Consider the following 12,308-nt stretch of genomic DNA (forward strand, 5'->3'; position numbering starts at 1 on the left):
ACAGCAACAAGTGCTCCTGGTGGAACAACAGTTCCTCACTCAGTGACCCCTCTTACCTGACTAGAGATAACTGGCAATCATTGCGGAATATGCTAGACTCACATTTGTTGCAAATGGCAGACAATAAGTTCTTTTTTCAACAGCAGCGCTACTTCGAAAGTGTCGAGAGTAGGGTTCGCCTGCTGGCTCGTACTATTAGGGCTCAGCAAGGGTCGGCCTCTATTCCTTGCCTCTACGATAGTGCTGGGATGATGGTCCAGGATGATGTGGATATTGAGAATGTCCGGTTTGTTTCCGGCATCCCACTCCCGGCAAAGTCGCAGACTCAAAGGGATCTTCTACCGTGTTTCCCCGAAAATACACCCTACCCCGAAAATAAGCCCTAGCTGTAATATCGGGGTGGGCGGCAATAAGCCCTACCCGGAAAATAAGACCTAAGCAATGCTTGGGCTGCAAATATAAAAAAAAAACTTTTACTTACCTTCGTCCTCCGTTCCCCCGTTGCTAAGGAACCAGCGTCACTGTTCTCCGCTGTTCTTGCTGCTTCCTGGTGTTGAGACGTCTCAGAGCCTTCAGCTTATCACCGGCCGCAGCGATGTCCCACCCCGGCCGATGATCGGCTGAGCGCATTGTTATGTAAGGAGCCAGCCGGCTTCTTACATGGCAGTGGGCTCAGCCTATCATCGGCAGAGGCGGGACATCGCTGCGGCCGGTGATAGGCTGAAGGCTATAAGGCTCTGTGACGTTCCCATCCCCAGGAAGCAGCAAGAACAGGGGAGGGACCATGAAGCCGGTTCCTTAGCAACGGGGGAACGGAGGACGAAAGTAAGTTACATTTTGTTTTTTAATATTTGCAGCCCAGGCACAGGAATACAAAGTACAGCGCAGCGGCTGATAATTATTTGGCAGGGGGGGGGGGGGGGGGGGAGAAGCAGCGCCCGCGGGTGACATGCGGTACGATTAGTCCCCCGATATGGGGTGCAGTGCCAGGCTGATAAACCGGCGGGGGGGGGGCATGTTGGGGGGCAATGTATGTTGTTCAATGTACATACCGTAAATAAATAAGCCCCGCCCTGAAAATAAGCCCTAAATAAAATAAGCCCTAGTCTTATTTTCAGAGAAACGCGGTAGTTACTATAGAAGAATTGGAGTGTGGGTTGGAGGCCTTGCCTTCTGAGAAATCACTGCCAAATTAATATCTTAAACAGTATCACGATATTCTGTTGCCTAGACTACTAGAGGTTTTGCAGAGTGCGGCGGAGGGGGAGTGTTGTTATTGAAGAGTGGTAAAGACCCGCAAAGCAGGCTCATACAGACCAATATCCCTGTTGTGCTCTGATGTTACATTGTTAGCCAATCATCTCTTGAGGGTTATTACTACTTTAATACATAGGGAACAGACAGGATTCATGCAGGGGAAATCGATGGCTTATAACATATTGCACTTTATTCAGACAACATTCTCCTCTTCCTGGTCCTGGGGTATGTACCGCACTCCCTACCCCCTTTGATGGCTCTTGTTCAATCATATGGTAGTTACTCTGGCCTAGCTATTAATTGGGATGAATCCACGCTCCTTCCTCTTGATCCCCCTCCCCCATATGCCAGTGCTTACCAGGATTGGTCTTCCCATGGTCTCCCAATTTAAATATTTGAGTGTGTATGTTACTGTCCTTCCCTCTGAATATGTTGCTCTTAATCTTATTCCGTTATTAGACCGCAGTTCTCAGACAGTGGTTACTTGGCGTAAGCTTCCCCTCTCAATGCTGGGTAGATCTAACTATGGCCCCCGCCGCACTAAACATCCACTCTGATGGCACACTACTGGCTGGGCAGGACAGCTTTTCCAGGGCAAACTCTGCTAGTTCAGTGGATCTTCAAGGTGTGTTTGTATGGTCATGTCAAGGTATGCCACCACCTACTGGTTCAGGTCCTGCTCCAGGTCTACCTGCTGCTGATGAGTTGCTTCACTATGCAGGAGAAGAAAGTTACTCATCAGCGACTGTAGACTCAGGCTGCTGCTGATGGAGCTGGTACTACTCCTGCCACCCCTCCCCTCCCCAGCAGCCATGGCAGTGGAAGGTGGACGCAAAGGGCCCCCCCCCCCCCCGAGTCAGACCTGTGAAAGGATGGACGATGGCGCAGATAGGCATCAGCCAACTGACTATGGAGGATGTCTCTGTAGTAGGTCATTTTGTACTCCCTCTCAGTGGGTGTAAAATAGGCCCCCATTTTGTGCCGGTAGCGAGGGTCCAATAAGGTGGAGAGCTAGAAGTCATCCCACTGCAGAATGGTGACAATTCGGCGGTCACTACGCAAGCAAGTAAGCATGCATCGTGCAATTTGTGTAAGTGACTCGGAGGGACTCCCTGCCTCCATCTCCACTGCATACTGCCACGATGTGTCTGGGTCCTCTGTCTCGCCTTCCTCATAACCCTCTAGCTCCTTTAGCTGCCCCTCCTCTCCTGTCAGATGACTAGAAAAACCACCCATCTTGCAAAACCTAAACTGGGCTCCACTGTGCATCTCCCCCTCCTACAGTTCAGCCCCCACAGGGCTCATGTGGCCGTGTGATGTAGGCACCATGTCTCCCTGACCAGCCATCGTTTTCAAAACGTGTTCTAGTAAATGAAGCAGTGGAATGACGTTGTTCATCCTGTAATCCTGGCGACTGACTAATAAGGTGGCTTCCTCAAAGGGCCTGAGCAAACCGCAGGGGTCACATATGAGCTGCTACTGGTTCATACTGAAGTTACACAAGGGAGAACCCTTATCCGCTTGGATCATCAAAAAATCGGTGATGGCTTTTCTCTGTTCGTATAGTCGGTCCAACATATGGAGGGTGGAATTCCAACGTGTGGAAACTTCGCAAATCAGACTATGTTGGGGGATACTGCAGCTCAAGGAGGGTGGGCTTTGTGGTGTACGAGTGGCTGAAGTGCATGCAAAGTTCCCATTTCACTTCCCATTGTTAAGATGTCTTGCAGATGGGGGGAACACTTCAGGAACCACTTGACAACCAGATTGAACATGTGTGCTTCCTTCAGGCTTCCTTGTTGCAGCGCAGACAATATGTTTTTCCTGTTGTCGTTCACCATGGTTCCCATTTCCAGTTTTCGTGGAGTAAGCCATGATTCAATTTCTTTATGAATGACTTTTAGCAGTTCCTCCCCTGTGTGACTCCGTTCGCCAAGGCAAACCATGTGAAGAACAGAATGACACTGCCGTGCCCTGCACACATGGTATGCTGGAGGGGGACTGAGACTTGCCCATGCAGTGGAAGCTGAGGACATGGTGGAGGATGAGGAGTCACACAATGTCACAAGACCAACGGCCATAGAGCCTGGAGGCGGAAGCAGCGTGACGTGTCCAAGTTGCTGTTGTGGCTGTACAGGAACCACATTTACCCACTTGGCCAAAAAGGACATGTATTGTCCCTGACCATAGTTACAGCTCCACACGTCGGCGCTGCCGTGCACTTTGGTACACACCGACTGGCTCAAGCACTGGCCCACCCTCTGTTCCACAAAATTGTGCAGGGCTGGTACTGCCTTCTTTGCAAAGAAACGGTGGCTTGGGACTCTCCACCTCGGCTCAGCACAAGCCATAAGTTCTCTGAAAGGTGCAGAGTCCACCACTTGAAAAGGGAGGGACTGAAGCACCAGCAACTTGGACATAAGCACATTCAGCTTCTGCGCCGTTGGATGAGTGGGCGCATACTGTTATCTCTTGGACATGGCTTCAGTGATGGATTGCTGGCGGAATGACTGACTCGAAGTAGGAGGAGCAGGAGCATCGGGAGCTACAGAAGATGGGTATTACAAACAGCTCACTTTGGCTGAGGTGGTGGAGCCATGGCTGGCTGAAACAGGGAGCGGCGTGCCACTTGGTGATTCAGGAGGCTGGACCACCACATCGGAGGCACGGTTCTCCCAGGCCGCTTTATGGTGGCGCTGCATAAGTTGACGCAGGGCCGTGGTGCCAACATTGGGACCCTGACCACGCTTCACCTTCTGCCGACACATCTTGCATGTGACCAGGTTAACATCCTCCGAATGCTTGATAAAAAAAACTGCCACACCGCCGATTAGCTGATTTTACCACCAACAGTCCACACTGATTGATTGACTACTACTGCCGCCAACTCCAGGAACCCCTGTTCCACTCTCTCCAGGGAAGGTAGGCTGCCGTGAAGCAGGTGGTCTACCCCGGGAACATTTGGCTCCAGACTTTCCACTTCTGCCACCATGCTGACTGCCAACCATGCTACCACCTTGCTGGCTCAGTTGCTGCCTCACGGGCAACCTGCAACCCTCTTCTCCTGATGATGATGAATCCCCTTCTGCACCCGGCTCCCAAGTGCAATCGACTTCATCCTCATTGAGTTGTGTCTGCATGTCACTGATGTCCTCCTCAGGTTCCTCAACAGTGTCTGCTTCAGGAGCCTGAACGCTCGCAACACCACCTCCCATGCCCTACTCCTCATCACTACTTGCCCGCCTAGTGGAGGAAGCGGCGGATGTCTCCTCCACTTCTTGGCTGGGCAGTAGCTGCTGACTGTCCTCTAGATCGTCCTCACTAAATAGTGAAGCTGAACTCACAGCATAAGATACTTCTGTGGGGGAGGGAACAGCATAGGACAGAGGCAATCGTAGGACAGCAACTGCTCCCGAGCCCTGCCAACTGAGGGTTGTGTCTGAGGAACCCACCGATTGTTGACAGGGGGTGTCAGATGTCACTTGTGATTAAGTAGATGACCGTGTTAACCAATCGGTGACGGCAGATGGGTTGCTGGTCGAGACATGACCACTAGCTAATACCGGGAGCTCAGGCCTCTCGCTGCGACTTCTGCTGCCACTCGCCCCTAGTCTGCCTGATGAATTTAGGCCTCTGCCACTCCTCTGTGCACGTCTTGGCACTTCTCTGCCTGACATACTTAGTGCGTATATGAGTAGAGTACAATACACTCCACTACGCTTAACCCCTTGGGGACCGAGCCCATTTTGACCCTAAGGACCAGAGCATTTTTTGCAATTCTGACCACTGTCACTTTAAGCATTAATAACTCTGGGATGCTTTTACCTTTCATTCTGATTTCGAGATAGTTTTTTCGTGACATATTCTACTTTAACATAGTTGTAAATTTTTGTGGTTATTTGCATCCTTTTTTGGTGAAAAATACCAAAATTTCATGAAAATGTAGCATTTTTCTAAATTTGAAACTCTCTGCTTGTAAGGAAAATGGATATTCCAAATAAATTATATATTGATTCACAAATACAATATGTCTTCTTTATATAACATTGACATGTATTTACTTTTTGAAGAAATTAGAGGGCTTCAAAGTATAGCAGCAATTTTAAAAATTTTCACGAAAATTTCAAAATCTGAATTTTTCAGGGACCAGTTAAAGGGGTTGTGCGCTGCCCGCTCTCAGCGTCTGGAAGTTCATTACTCCAAACGCTGTGTGCGGGCTTCCGTGTTCGCGGCCGCCCCCTCGTGACGTCACGCCCGGCCCCTCGTGACGTCACGCCCGCCCCCTCAACCAAAGTCTATGAGAAGGGGGCGTGACAAGGAACGTAACAAGGGGTACAGTGAGCCTTAACACCCCACAGGTGTTTGACAAATTTCCAATAAAGTTGGACGTGAAAATGATTTTTTTTTATTTTTTTCCCTAAAATGCTGATGTTACCCCAAATTTTTCATTTTCACAAGGGGTAATAGGTGAAAATGTCCCCCAAAATTTGAAACCCCATTTCTCTCGAGTAAGGAAATACTTCATATGTGAATGTAAAATGATCTGCAGGGCTCAGAAGGGAAGGAGCGACATTGGGCGAATGTTGCTGAAAAGTTTTTGGGATGCATGTCTCATTTAGAAAGAATTACATTCTTCATTTTCCCGGACCACTGTTCCAAAAATCTGTCAGACACTTGTGGGGCGTGTTAAGGCTCACTATACCCCTTGTTACGTTCCATGAGGGGGGTAGTTTCCGAAATGGGGTCACATGTGGGTGTCAATTTTTTTTGCGTTTATGTCAGAACCGTGGTAACCAGCAGCCACCCCTGTGCAAATCACCAGTTTAGGCCTGAAATGTACATGGCGCGCTCTCACTCCAGAGCCATGTTGTGAGCCCGCAGAGCATTTTACATCCACATATGGGGTATTTCCGTACTTTGGAGAAAGTTTGTTACAAATTTTGGGGGTCTTTTTTCCATTAACCTCTTATGAAAATGAAAAGTATTGGGCAACACCAGCATGTTGGTGTAAAAAAAAAAAAATGTTTACACTAACATGCTGGTGTAGACCCAAACTTTACATTTTCATAAGGGGTAAAAGGAGCAAAAGCCACCAAAAATTTATAGCGTAATTTCTTCCAAGTACGGAAATACCCCATATGTGGGCCTAAACTGACAGACCGTGCATGCTGGGAGTTGTAGTTATGCAACAGCTGGAGACACACTGGTTGGGATTGGGAAACACTGAGTTAGGTAACAGACTACCCCAGTGTTTCCGCACCACTGTCTGTTTCCTAACTCAGTGTTTCCCAACCTGTGTGCCTCCAGCTGTTGCAAGACTACAACTCCCAGCATGCATGGTCTGTCAGTGCATGCTGGGAGTTATAGTTTTGCAACAGCAGGAGGCACACAGGTTGGAAAACACTGAGTTAGGAAAAATACAATGTTTCCCAACCAGTGTGCCTCCAGTTGTTGCAATACCAATACTCCCAGCATGCCCAGACAGCCGAAGGACATGTTGGGAGTTGTAGTTATGCAACAACAGGAGGAGAACAGTTTAAAGACCACTGTGTAGTGGTCTCCAAACTGTAGCCCTCCAGATGTTGCTGAACTACAACTCCCAGCATGCCTGGACAGTCAAAGGCTGTCTGGGCATGCTGGGAGTTGTAATTTAAAAACTCCTAGAAGCTGCAGTGAAGATCACTTTATGGCAATCTTCACTGCAGCATCTGACACCACCGCCGCACCACTTGCCTGCTGCCGGTCCTGGTCCCCGCGTGACTGCCGCCAGTCCCCGCCGCATCCTCGCCACCATCTTCCCCGTTCTGCCCCGACATCCAGGGGCAGGCAGAGAGGGGGAAATCAATGTTCCCCCCTGCCCTGTGATTCGCCGATCAGTCTATTGATCGGCCAATTGCAGGGGATAGGAGGAGGTGGCACCCTGCCACCTCGCTCCTATCCTCTAGGATGATTGGGGCTGTGTCTGACAGCTCCGATCATCCCTATTTTCTGGGCTATCGGGTCATCAGAGACCCGATCAGCCCGGAATAGCTGCAAGTCTCAGGACCCCCCAGGCATTTGCACAGGATGCCTGCTGAATGATTTCAGCAGGCATCCCGGGCCGGTCCCCGCCCGCTCGCCACGCAGCGGGGACCGAAATTCCCACCGGTGTACAGGTACGCCCTTGGTCCTTAAGTACCGGGGAGCAAGGGCGTCCCCAACAGGTTAAAACAGTATTTGTCTACAACACCAACAGGTGTGTATTTTTGGCTGGCTTTTCAAAGTATCTAGGCCCTTAAGACTTTAACAGGAACAAAATGGTACACCACTTAGATGTACGTGTGTAATATGCACTTATGATAGGAGGACAATGCGCTCCAGTATGTTTTAAACAGTATTTGTCTAAAACACCAGCAGATGTGTACTTTTGGCTGGCCTTTCACAGTATCTAGGCCCTTGAGACTTTAACAGGAACAAAATGGTACACCACTTAGATGTACGCACAGGTTACACTTAATACAGGACAATACGCTTTTAGTGCACTGCTCACCCTAACTGGCTGGCTACTATTAGGTTTTCAGTTGTTGTACACACCAGTGCTGCAGCACACAGTCCCTGTGTACTACACCCATAATTGCAATTTCTATCTCAATCTCACTCCCTTCCCTATCAGTGCTTCTAGGCTGGATTGAGGCTTGAGGTGAAAAGCTTTTCTGTGCAACACACTGCTCTCTGTCCCTCTCTCTCTCTGCAATAGGACGTTGATGTGACTGGGAGGTGAATCGCTGCTGTAAAAATACTTTTCTGTGCATCACACACTGCTGTCTGTCTCTCCCTCTCTCTCTCTGTAATAAAACACTGATGTGACTGGCCGCAAGATGGCTGCCGATTATATAGGACTGTGACGTCACTGGGGTGGCTGGCTGCATGCTGCATGTGATTCAGGGTCATCCCGTCTACCCTTCTTCCCTCCTTTCCAGGATTCCGTGCCCCATGTCGTCACATGTGTATCTAGCATTAAAGATGCCCAGACCCTGGATCCTGGACCGCACTAAATGGAGTTTAATGAAGCGATTCGCGCGATCAAAGCGTGGTGATATTCGCATTTTTTACTAATCTAATTTTTCCTGAAATTCGCAACGAATTCGGATTCGTCAGATTCGATTCGCTCATCCCTAGTCTGGGCCTCTTCAGAACATTCAGTTAAAAACAGCTGTTCTTTTATGGTTCAGACACTTGCTGTAATTGAAGCCATTGGTGCCACTATTAAATACTGACTTAAATTCCTGTACAGTATGATTGTACATACATTTACAGAGATTTGTTTTCACGCATTAATGAGATTTTGCTTTTGGATCAGAGTCAGAAAGTCTGCTTTTATCTACTCTTATAACATGAACAAGTGGATAATTACTTCTTATAATCATTGTGGGACCTTGACCTGTCAAGTGCTTAGTCAAATCTACCACTTCTTCAGATACTGCAGTTTTTTGTTATAGAAAATTAGGTGTCTATCAATAGACATCCCAAGTTCTCACAGGCGCTACCATCTAGCTTTGCTATAGTCGTAAATGTCCATACTCAGCTTATTTTTCATTGGAATGCAAATAGCCTTTATTTGCATTCCAATGCAAAATGAGTTGAGTATGGACAATGGGCAGGGAACAGGGATTTAGTGAGCCCTAAGACCACTCTCCCTGCCTTCTTGCCTGTGAATGACAGGGCGCTGGTCCCTTCCTGCGCTAAAGTGCATGGGCGTAAGAGTCAAACAGAACAAACTGTCAGGAACATAACGGGAATACTACAAACTACAAACAGATATACCAGGCAGGATATAGCAAACTAACAAACAGATCAAGAACCAGGATCAAGATTAATGGCAGATATGATAAAATGAACAAGACTAGATATGAGAATAAGTTTACAGCAGAAAAAATAGGAGATGCAGGGGAGGAACAGGTTAAAGGGGTACTCCGGTGAAAAACTTTTTTTTTTTAATCAACTGGTGCCAGAAAGTTAAACAGATTTGTAAATTACTTCTATAAAAAAATCTTAATCCTTCCTGTACTTATTAGCTGCTGAATACTACAGCGGAAATTATTTTCTTTTTGAAACACAGAACTGTCTGCTGACATCACGAGCACAGTGCTCTCTGCTGACATCTCTGTCCATTTTATGAACTGTCCAGAACAGCATATGTTTGCTATGGGGTTTTCTTTTTACCCTGGACAGTTCCTAAAATGGACAGAGATGTCAGCAGAGAGCACTGTGCTCATGATGTCAGCAGACAGCTCTGTGTTTCAAATGGAAAATAATTTCCACTGTAGTATTCAGCAGCTAATAAGTACAGGAAGGATTAAGATTTTTTTTTAATAGAAGTAATTTACAAATCTGTTTAACTTTCTGGCACCAGTTGATTTAAAAAAAAAAAAAAAAAGTTTTTCACCGGAGTACCCCTTTAACTGAATGTCAGAACACTAAACAGCTTAGGAAATCAAGAGCACTGTTCACACTGGACTCAGCACAAAGAACACACTAGACACCCCACTCCAAGCATGGAGGGACATCAATACCAAAACCAATTAGGCTCCTAGCCAACGGCACTCTCCATCAAATGATCAGGATACTAGCCTAGGAGGAAACAAAAATCCTAAATACAAGCAAACACAGGTACAGACACAAGACTAACTCACTCCTAGACAGGCAGAATAGCACAAGGCTCAGAACAGGATTCTATCCTAGGAGATCCAGGATCAAACAAGGTCAAAACAGGACTGACAAACACACAGTATGAATACGGACTCAGGAAACACAAAGCAGAACGAACAATACAAGAATACTAAAACCCGACAAAGGTACTAAAACAAAGCAGGCTAAAATCTATATATCAGCCAGGACAGATAACCATGGTTACAACTCAGGATATGTACCCATACAGACATAGTGAACATCATGCAAACATGGTCAGAGTAACAGGTGTAATTACCAGCCCAGAGCAGCACCTGAAGAGGTCTTATATATCCTGCCAGTGCTGAAGGCTGAAAGGTTAACTCTTCCCAAACCAGGGTGAATCAACACAGAAACTTTTCAGACACAAACCTAATGTCTGCACAGGACCAAAAGCAGAGAAATGCAAAATACAGATAACTGGACATAACAATTATGCCTTGTTGTGTCACATTTTGTCCCCTTCTCTCCTACTTCATTGTAGTGATGCAGTTGATCAGACTCCAGGCTCCTCTAAGTTTATTTGGATGACATCATTATATATCTGACTTAGAACACTACACTAGAAACTCCTGCCTGTTCTGCACATATCAATGCGGAGAGGAGCAGCTGACACCTGGTTTAAGTCCTTTTAGATATAAAAAGTAATAGTTTAATATTTAGCGATGATAGAGTTACAGAATTATTTTACTCTCTGGCTTCATTTGAGGGTTTGGGACAGAAGCTAAAGGGAAGGAAGAGGTTAAGAAAGTTAAACTGTCAGATGTCCTTCTCTAGTTATGTGTGGGGATACTGCTCCAGGAAGTTCAGGCTGTTTTCCTCTTCCTCCCCTCTGGCCTGTCTTTGGGTCAGTGGCGGATCCAGGGGGGGCAACGGGGCAATTGCCCCCCCCCAAGATTGCTGCCCCTCCCGATACTATATTAGTGATGAGCGGGAGCTGTCAGCCCCGGCTGCACTGTCCCCTCACCTGCAGCGTGTGAACCGCCAGGGACACCATTCTCTGCAGGCCGCGCGGGCTGCCTGTCAGTGCTGAGTAGTGTTGCTCGCGAATATTCGCAATTCGAATATTATTCGCGAATTTCGCGAATATAGCGCTATATATTCGTAATTACGAATATTCGTTTTTTTTTTTTCCTTCACAGTACACATCACAGTGATCACCCCTCTCTGCTTCCAGCTTGTGTGGTATAAAGAAGGCTGTAATACTACTATGTGAGACTGGCGTGCGAAAATTCGCATATGCAAATTTTCGCATACGTGTATTTTCGCATACGTGAAAATAAAACGAGGATATAATGAATATGCGAATATTCGCGAATATATGACGAATATTCGTCCATATATTCGCGAATATTCGCGAATTCGAATATGGCCTATGCCGCTCAACACTAGTGCTGAGAATGCTCCGATCTCAGCATCATTGAGTCTGCAGCCATTACACTGTGCAGGGGCTGGGAAGAGATAAGCTCCTCCCCCTCTCACCCCTCTGTGTTTCCAGCAGGCCGGGCTCAGCTTACTGCCCTCCAACACAGGCCCGGACATCCACCCAATGCCTCCAGACCCCCCCCCCCTGCCTACCCTGATGCTGCCCTTCATGGTAAGTAACTTTGGGGGAGGGGGGGTCAGGCTCGGGAGACAGGTAAAGGGGAACTCTTATCAGTGTTTCCCAGCAGAGGCCTCTAACTATAGTAAAACTACAACTCCCAGCATGTATTTGTCTTTGTGGGCATACTGGGAGTTGTAGTTTTACAACAGCTGGAGGCGCCCTGGTTGGGGAACACTGATATATCTGTCTTTCTATCTCCTATCTATCTCTCATATCTATCTATCTATCTATCTCATATCTATATCTCATATCTATCTATCTATCTCTCATATCTATCTATCTCATATCTATCTATCAGTGGGCAGTATTATATTCAGTGGGTATAATGTGTGGCAGTATTATATTCAGTTGGTACAGTGTGTGGCAGTATTATATTCAGTGGGTACAGTGTGTGGCAGTATTATATTTAGTTGGTACAGTGTGTGGCAGTATTATATTCAGTGGGTACAGTGTGTGGCAGTATTATATTCAGAGGGTAAAGTGTGTGGCAGTATTATATTCAGTGGGTACAATGTGTGGCAGTATTATATTCAGTTGGTACAGTGTGTGGCAGTATTATATTCAGGGGGTACAGTGTGTGGCAGTATTATATTCAGAGGGTACAGTGTGTGGTAGTATTATATTCAGTGGGTACAGTGTGTGGTAGTATTATATTCAGTGAGTACAATGTGTGGCAGTATTATATTAATTGGGTACAGTGTGTGGCAGTATTGTGAATTCAGGTAGAAGAAACAGACAT

General features: G+C 47.0%; 1 protein-coding gene across 3 annotated transcripts in view; it reads right to left on the reverse strand.

Annotated features, from left to right (window-relative positions):
- HTR4 (5-hydroxytryptamine receptor 4) overlaps positions 1 to 12,308 on the reverse strand; it is a 511,510-nt gene that overhangs the window by 61,044 nt on the left and 438,158 nt on the right. The gene's annotated exons all lie outside the window — the stretch shown is intronic.

Source organism: Hyla sarda, chromosome 4 (assembly GCF_029499605.1).
Source record: "Hyla sarda isolate aHylSar1 chromosome 4, aHylSar1.hap1, whole genome shotgun sequence".
In the NCBI taxonomy this organism is placed as follows: domain Eukaryota; kingdom Metazoa; phylum Chordata; class Amphibia; order Anura; family Hylidae; genus Hyla; species Hyla sarda.